At 41.8% G+C, this 8,158-nt stretch overlaps 1 long non-coding RNA gene across 9 annotated transcripts; it reads right to left on the bottom strand.

Annotated features, from left to right (window-relative positions):
* Window positions 1-1,964: 1,964 nt before the first annotated feature.
* Window positions 1,965-6,276, bottom strand: LOC119339983. 9 transcript variants are annotated; one of them, XR_005164314.1, is made up of 5 exons: window positions 5,897-6,276; window positions 4,952-5,778; window positions 4,296-4,368; window positions 2,433-3,810; window positions 1,965-2,269 (listed from the first exon to the last, which is right to left on the bottom strand). It is a non-coding gene; the product is annotated as an uncharacterized LOC119339983 (long non-coding RNA). The 9 variants fall into 9 exon arrangements; XR_005164310.1 differs by having other exon boundaries at window positions 2,433-3,188; window positions 3,649-5,778; XR_005164313.1 differs by having other exon boundaries at window positions 2,433-2,631; window positions 3,649-5,778.
* Window positions 6,277-8,158: the final 1,882 nt, after the last annotated feature.

Raw genomic sequence — 8,158 nt, 5'->3', positions numbered from 1 at the left:
CAAAGGTGAATACGTTGGGAGGCAACACTATAAGCCCCTATCTTTCTCAGTGTCCGATTAAAACTCCATAACCATTAGTATTGCATGAGTGTTAGCAATTATAGAAGACTATATGATAGTTGAGTATGTGAAGTTTGCTAAATTAAAGCTCTGACATAGACCCTTCCTGAAAATAAGATGAATTGCAATTGTTTGATGACTAAGAATGAAGTTTGCTAGTTTTCAAGAAAGTTTATGGTCTATGCTTTAACATGTGAATTGCTTGTTACTGGTTCGTGAGAAGTTTTATGTGATGAACTACTGTTTGACATATAATCATGCTAGAAAAGGTGATTGAAATTATCATTGATCAAACTTATGCACCTGCTAGCATTCACACTTCATAAATTCTTTCTTTTATCATTTACCTACTCGAGGACGAGCAGGAATTAAGCTTGGGGATGATGATACGTCTCCAACCTATCTATAATTTATGAAGCATTCATGCTATTTTATTATCTGTTTTGAATGATTACGGGCTTTATTATACACTTTTATATTACTTTTGGGACTAACCTATTAACCGGAGGCCCAGCCCATATTGTTGTTTTATTGCATGTTTCAGTATTTCAAAGAAAAGGAATATCAAACGGAGTCCAAACGGAATGAAACCTTCGGGAGCGTGATTTTTGGAAAGGATATGATTCGGGAGACTTGGAGTTCAAGCCAGGGAAGGCTCAAGGAAGCCAGGAGATAGGAGGGCGCGCCCCCTATCTCCTGGCCCCCTCGAGGCTCCCTCGACCGACTTCTTTTGCCTATATAAGTCCATGTACCCTTAAAACATCAACACAGAAGATAGATCGGGAGTTCTGCCGCCGCAAGCCTTTGTAGCCACCAAAAACATCTCGGGAGCCCGTTCCGGCACCCTGCCGGAGGGGGGATCCTTCACCGGTGGCCATCTTCATCATCCCGGCACTCTTCGTGACGAGGAGGGAGTAGTTCACCCACGGGGCTGAGGGTATGTACCAGTAGCTATGTGTTTGATCTCTCTCTCTCTCGTGTTCTCTCTATGGCACGATCTTTATGTATCGCGAGCTTTGCTATTATAGTTGGATCTTATGATGTTTCTCCCCCTCTACTCTCTTGTGATGAATTGAGTTTTCCTCTTGAAGTTATCTTATCGGATTGAGTCTTTAATGATTTGAGAACACTTGATGTATGTCTTGTCGTGCGTATCTGTGGTGGCAATGGGATATCACGTGATCCACTTGATGTACGTTTTGGTGATCAACTTGCGGGTTCCGCCCATGAACCTATGCATAGGGGTTGGCACATGTTTTCGTCTAGACTCTCCGGTAGAAACTTTGGGGTACTCTTTGAACTACTTTGTGTTGGTTGAATAGATGAATCTGAGATTGTGTGATACATATCGTATAATCATGCCCGCGGATACTTGAGGTGACAATGGACACTACACCACAACACTACATTCCCAACAGTCAGGTTGGTCGGGAATACAAGTTTCGCCGACAAACAGACTGTTGGGAAAGACTATTGCCGACCAACGTCGTCTGTTGGGGAAAGTCCAGACGGGAAAGCCCTTTCCCGACCGACTGCTTGTTGGCTTTAGGGTATCTTTCCCGACCAACAATCTGTTGGGCCTGACATGGGCCTTTCCCGACCAACAGTTCGTCGGGGCTGCCATGGGCCTTTCCCGACCGATTATCTGACATGATAAACTTTTCCCAACCAACTATCTATCAAGGTTGCTATGGGTTTTCCCGACCGACTATCAGATAGGGTATTATTTCCCGACCAACATATTGTTGGGCCTGTCATTAGCTTTTACCGACCAACTGTCAGATAGGGTTCAGTTTTGCCGACCAACATCTGCTAGCCCTCCCATAGCTGGATTTCACATTACCAACAGAATATTAATCAAGTTGCATAACTCATAATAGTAAAGTGCATGTCTTCCAACAATATTGAACCAGAACCAAACAATTCACATATAAACAACACACATGCGTTAATTTTTACATATAAATAGTTCATCTGTTATGAACTAATGACCATCCAAGTTTCCTATAAACTAATGTAACTAATTAAACTCCTCGCTTTGTTTTCGGCAATTTGTCTCAGGGCACATCATTTGCCTGCCTTCTAGTGGGAAACTACAGCCCCATCCTCACATCCTTCCACCAAGATGCAGATCCTTGCATCATTCTCATACTTGACATCAAAACCTTCATTCTTCATCTCATTGGATAACATCTTCGAGCTTGAACATCTGCAAGTCAAAATCCCCAGTTAATATTACACACGACAATTAGAGAACATGATATTTTCTCTAAGCTGCCTTGAATAGGATTTCATACCAAAGCAGCTGAAGAGAATTCATTATCACTGATGAGAAAAGGGGTACCCTTCCAAAACAATAGAAGGATGTGTACCTTTAGCTCCCCTCTTTTGTGTTTCCTGTAAACCTGTAAACCTCACCTCCTGTTGCTATATCCTGAGATACAATGTAACATGTATCCTGGTCTATGTGCCCATGCAGGATAACTCTCTTCCAGCCATTCATATAGAAATGAAAGGAGTAAAAAATTAGATGATTATGATCAGGTAGCAGCAAAAGCATTTGCTAAGCATCTGCAACATGATAAAGGATATTTCAATTAGCATCGTGGGGCTTGCAGTGTACATAAACCAAATACCATTGGAAACCAAAAGCACACAATTTCAGAGATATGGAAGTGATCATGTTCAGCGATTTGAATTTTTAATAAAATGTATAGAATAAGTTGTGTCCATGTTCATTTGCATCGATGTACAACCAGAATTCAGCAGACAACGGCATAGCAGGATTGACAAGCAGCACACTAGCAAGCTCAACATAATCTCACATCATTTCATTATTTCAGCTAGACGATGCACACCACAAAGCCAGAACAACTACACATGGATTTGGTCTTTCACTGGACCAAGAGCAACAGAGTAAATGATTTAGTCTTTTCACTGGACATGCAAACTGTAAATAAAGACAGGGGTACATGGCAGAATACCATGCCACTAGCTGAAAACAAAATAAAGTCAAGGAAGCTATACATTGGGTGATACACCATAGAAGCAACGTGCAACATTCTATTCTTCTATAAATCTAGGAAAAACGAAAATATTTGTAATTTATGTGATGCCTCCCCAGTTCACTGCATGGGAGAAAGAGGTTGTCAAGAATGCACTGATTTGTGTGCTTAAAAAACAAATAAACAAAAAGGAGCTGTCAAAAGAAATTCTAAGTATAACTAGATAAGAATTTTATAAGCAACATGTGCTAAAATACTCCTTAATTGTAGTTATAGAATACGACCATCATATTTTAAATGGTTCCTGTTAGATATCCTGCCCATGGAATATACATATATATTCATTCCACTTTCTTTTATCCAGATTCTTACGACATTTTTATTCAAACTGTCAGCAAAAATTCTGTAAAATATTATTGGCCACAAAATATGCTATATAAATGAAGATATGTATGCCCATGGAAAGAAAGCTAGGTAACCCCTTTGTATCATCTAGTATAAGCTCTAAGGCACCTAGCATCGAATCTGAAGTAGAAGAACTATGGATAACAAACCAATTATTTGTATATGCAGCAGCATCAACCTAATGTCCGTATATGGAGTAATGAAAAGCTAAGGTGGGTGCAGCAAGGCCACGAAGCTGGCTCTTCCTCGTCATCTACACCTACTGCAGCCACCGGTGCCTCGCACCATGATGCGGAGCTGCCATCATAAACACACAAGGGGGGAGCGGAGACACAAGGAGCTGGTGTAACCAGGAAGATAAATTAGAGATAAAACACAAGAGGATAACATAAGAGATATAAGTAGACGAGGAAGTAGAATCTTTTAAAAAGTGAAAACTATCATGGACACATTGCTGCATAAAGACAATAATAGTGTTTCATCCATTCAATCTCCGATAGGTTGTAAAAGAAGAACATTAAATATACTAAGTACTCCCCCGTCCTAAAATAAGTGTCTCAACTTTGTACTAACTTACTACTAACTTTATACAAGTTGTACTAAAGTGGAGACACTTATTTTGGGACAGAGGTAGTAACAGTCTGAATCCCCATCGTGAAAAATATCGAGTAATTGGATAAGCTAATTCCAAAGTGATACTTCACAACATGACTTCAGTGCACAACATAAAGATCCCAAGAAAAAGATGTGCATGAACCCCCCAAAAAAGATATGTGTATGAAGAAGAAAATATAGCTAGAATTTACACTCTTCAATATTCCATACCATAGGTTGTTCCCTCATTCCTAATGATGGCATGTAGATTTCTCCTACGGACTCTCTGTAAACTCTCCATTTCCTATATTCATTTCGATTGAAGGGGAATTTGTCAAATAGGCATATAAACATGTCACTTAGAAGTTGAAATCAGTATGTAGTTCCATTTAATTCTAGAAGAAATCATAATTATAAGATGTAATTGTGTGGTGGCATCTAAGGTGAGCATACAAGACGTCAGTATAAATAGAAGTATATGCATTTTGGAAACTGACAATTCTGTTGTGCCAAACAACAAAGCGAGTACAAATCTGTGGAATGGATGGCAATATGTTCGGATGAGGTCACTCACACTTGTAAATTTAAAATCATAATGTTTATCAAAATGGTCTATGACTAAAAATCTGTCATATGCTTGTGTGACATGGTGCATAATTAATTCTAGAAGACAATGCAATTGGCCATAGTATTTACATGCATGTTGGCTGAATCTGAAATAAGATAATGTTCATAATGGAAGATGAAATAGTTGCATACAAATCTCAATACGGAACCAGGAAGAAAGGCAGGGAAACCCAGCGATAATGATCCATACACTTAAGAGCACCTCCATGTGATTGTAAATATAAAATATGTAAGAAAGAGAAGAGAGCTTGCTAGTTTACTTGCTGAATATGAATATGCTTTACTTCGGATAACTGAATGTGTTTTGGATGCTGCAACCAGCTTACTGTCTTTATCTTCTAATGGTGTATGGCTGGAGGAGAAAGTTTCAATGGAATTACAATTCAATATGAAAAGACTTTCGTGCATTCTAAAGATTATTCAGTTTAGGAAACTGCAAAAAAATTATCATTGCAAAAGCTTTTATATTGTCTTGAGGATACAATAGCCATGCATCTTTGATAGAAGTTCAGAATCTGGATGTATGCAGAATACCATAATAGCTGCAAAATTCCTTCATCCTCCCCTTTCTAGCTGCGGATAAAAATATGCTCGAGTGCTGCAAGAGCAGGGGCACTGGAGCCAGTGCCACTACCAGCGTCGTCGACTAAGATTTCTTCCTCACTGGGGACTGGACCATCAAACTTATCAAAATGCATCAACGACCAGAAATATTGGGTTGGCTTACCCAAAAACAATCTTTTTCCATGAGGCTATAGCAACAACAACCTTTACAACTAGAAAAAGGATTTGGGGAAGGAAACACATAAATAGCATATCAACCAAAACAATTCAATGTGTAAATTAGCAAACAACTTCAGTGCATAGTAGTGCAGTATAAAGAGGTGAGAAAAAAGTGAACAGTAGCATGATGTAACCACTAAACATATTGGAGATGAGAACATAATTAACCTCTTGTTATCTGGCCTCACCTTTGCAACCGATGGAGGAAACTTTTTTTTCATACCACTATAAGCCCGTCTCTTTCCCTCCTCTTGTTGATGTGTATAACTCCAAATTCAGTAACGATATGCTAGGTTTGTTCATCCTGTAGAGATGGGGGGTCAATCCATTAAACGAAATCCACACATAATAAACACAAAAGGTTAAATCATTTGTGGTTGAAATCAGCACCGTGCAAATAGAGAGGGGGAGAGAGAACATACAAGGGACAAGAACCTTGAGGAGACGAGGTTGGTGCCTAAGCTGATGACGCCGCTCACGGGAACCCAACCCGGAAAGGCCAGGAAGGGGTTGGCCAACAGGAGCAGCAACGCCTACAGGAACTGCTTCGCCATGGCCATCATGATATTCTAGTACAGGGCAGTACTCCTCTGCAGCAAGTTTGAGACCGGTCTTCCCCGAGATCTGACCAGTGCCCACCATGAGGACGAGGGTTCGAGCAGAGAGGGCACCTAGTCGGAGGAGAGGATTTGAGCGCGTGGGGGCGGGAGGCCAGCAGGGTCATGCGGGAGCGGCGGATGGTGCGCGGGCATGGTCGAGAGACCGGCGGCGGTGGGAGCCCATGGCGGCGCGCGTGGGGAAGGAGAAGGGGAAATTAGGGATTTGCCTCGCGTCCGTGTGGTGACTTATCTATAGTGGGCCGAAACTTTTGCGGGACTGGGCCAAATGTTGGCACTAACATTTTCCTTTGCGCGCGCGCAGGCCCGTTCGCCATAGACGGTTGGTTGGCATTATTTACCGACCCACAGATCGATGGGCCTAAAAGCTTTCCCGGCCGATCGTTTGACAAGTAATATTCTTTTATTCCCGACCGACTATGTGTCATTGTTCACAGGTTTTCCTGACCGACTGTCTGTCACAAGTTTTTAGGATCAACAGACGGTCGGCAATAGCGACTTTTCCCAACACACGTCAGTAGGGAATGCAGTGGCGTGGTGTAGTTGGAGTATCTAGGTGACATTAGGGTTTTGGTTGATTTGTGTCTTAAGGTGTTATTCTAGTACGAACTATTATATAGATTGATCCGAAAGAATAACTTTGAGGTGGTTTCGTACCCTACCATAATCTATTCGTTTGTTCTCCGCTATTAGTGGCTCTGGAGTGACTCTTTATTGCATGTTGAGGGATTGTTATATGATCTATCTATGTTATTATTGTTGAGAGAACTTGCACTAGTAAAATTATGAACCGTGGGCCTTGCTTCCTATCATTGCAATACCGTTTTATCCTCACTTTTATCGTTAGTTACCTTGCTGTTTTTATATTTTCAGATTACAAAAACCTATATCTACCATCCATATTGCACTTGTATCACCACTCTTCACCGAGCTAGTGCACCTATACAATTTACCATTGTATTGGGTGTGTTGGGGACACAAGAGACTCTTTGTTATTTGGTTGCAGGGTTGTTTGAGATAGACCATCTTCATCCTACGCCTCCCACAGATTGATAAATCTTAGGTCGTCCACTTGAGGGAAATTTGCTACTGTCCTACAAACCTCTGCACTTGGAGGCCCAACAACGTCTACAAGAAGAAGGTTGTGTAGTAGACATCAGATATCTTCTTCAAGTATCCGTATCCACTTTTTCATAATGAATTATGATCTTTTTTCGTCTTTTACACCTTCACGATCCTCTTCTATTTGTAGCTAGCTAGGGCTAACTTTCTATCGTGCATGCACACGCCCGCCCCCCTCTCACAAACCCTTAGCATCCCCTCCATCACGCATGTTCATTATTTCTATTTAGGTCGTCCACCAGCGGTGTGTGTAGGCCCCCGGCTCCTTCTTTCCGGCACACACCGGTTGATATACCTCTCAAGCCAAGTGTGCCTACAACAAACACATATATACTTACCCTCTTGTCTTCTCATCGTCCATGCCCCCATATGTCCAATACGATTCCACGCAGGTGCACACTCCCGCCCCTCTTTTCATTGAACACATACTCGCACACTCCTCCCCACTCGACATGGTAGGCCTCTCGCACCACCTCCTAGCCACACCCTCTCCCCCTGTCTGCCTCTCCGGACCTTATTTGCTTCTAACACATGCAGATGTGTATATGAACTGATCTCCCTACATATAGCCAGGTCGACTACAATTCGTTTTCACCAAGCACCGATACACTTACATCACTAGTTATGTCTCTCCTTTTCTCGGACACACGACGGTTGATCTTCCTATGTAGTTACGTATGCTTACCACAACCATATCTTCTCCCCTCATCATCCTTGCACTACTAGAAAAATGGCTATAGCCAATATCCCTATTAGTGGCGCACCATGGTGCTGGTGCGCCACTGTTATATAGCAGTGGCGCACTAGAAGCAGGTGCGCCATTGTTATTTTTTTAGTAGTGGTGCACCTTTAGTCCAATGCGCCATTGCTATTTTTTCCGCGGGTCCATCCCCTTCTCCAGGTTGACCAATGGCGCACCTTTGCCAGGTGTGCCATTGCTATTTT

Source organism: Triticum dicoccoides, chromosome 7B (assembly GCF_002162155.2).
Source record: "Triticum dicoccoides isolate Atlit2015 ecotype Zavitan chromosome 7B, WEW_v2.0, whole genome shotgun sequence".
In the NCBI taxonomy this organism is placed as follows: Eukaryota; Viridiplantae; Streptophyta; class Magnoliopsida; order Poales; family Poaceae; genus Triticum; species Triticum dicoccoides.
The sequence above is the reverse complement of the archived record's forward strand: the minus strand, read 5'-3'. Positions and strand labels throughout refer to the sequence as shown.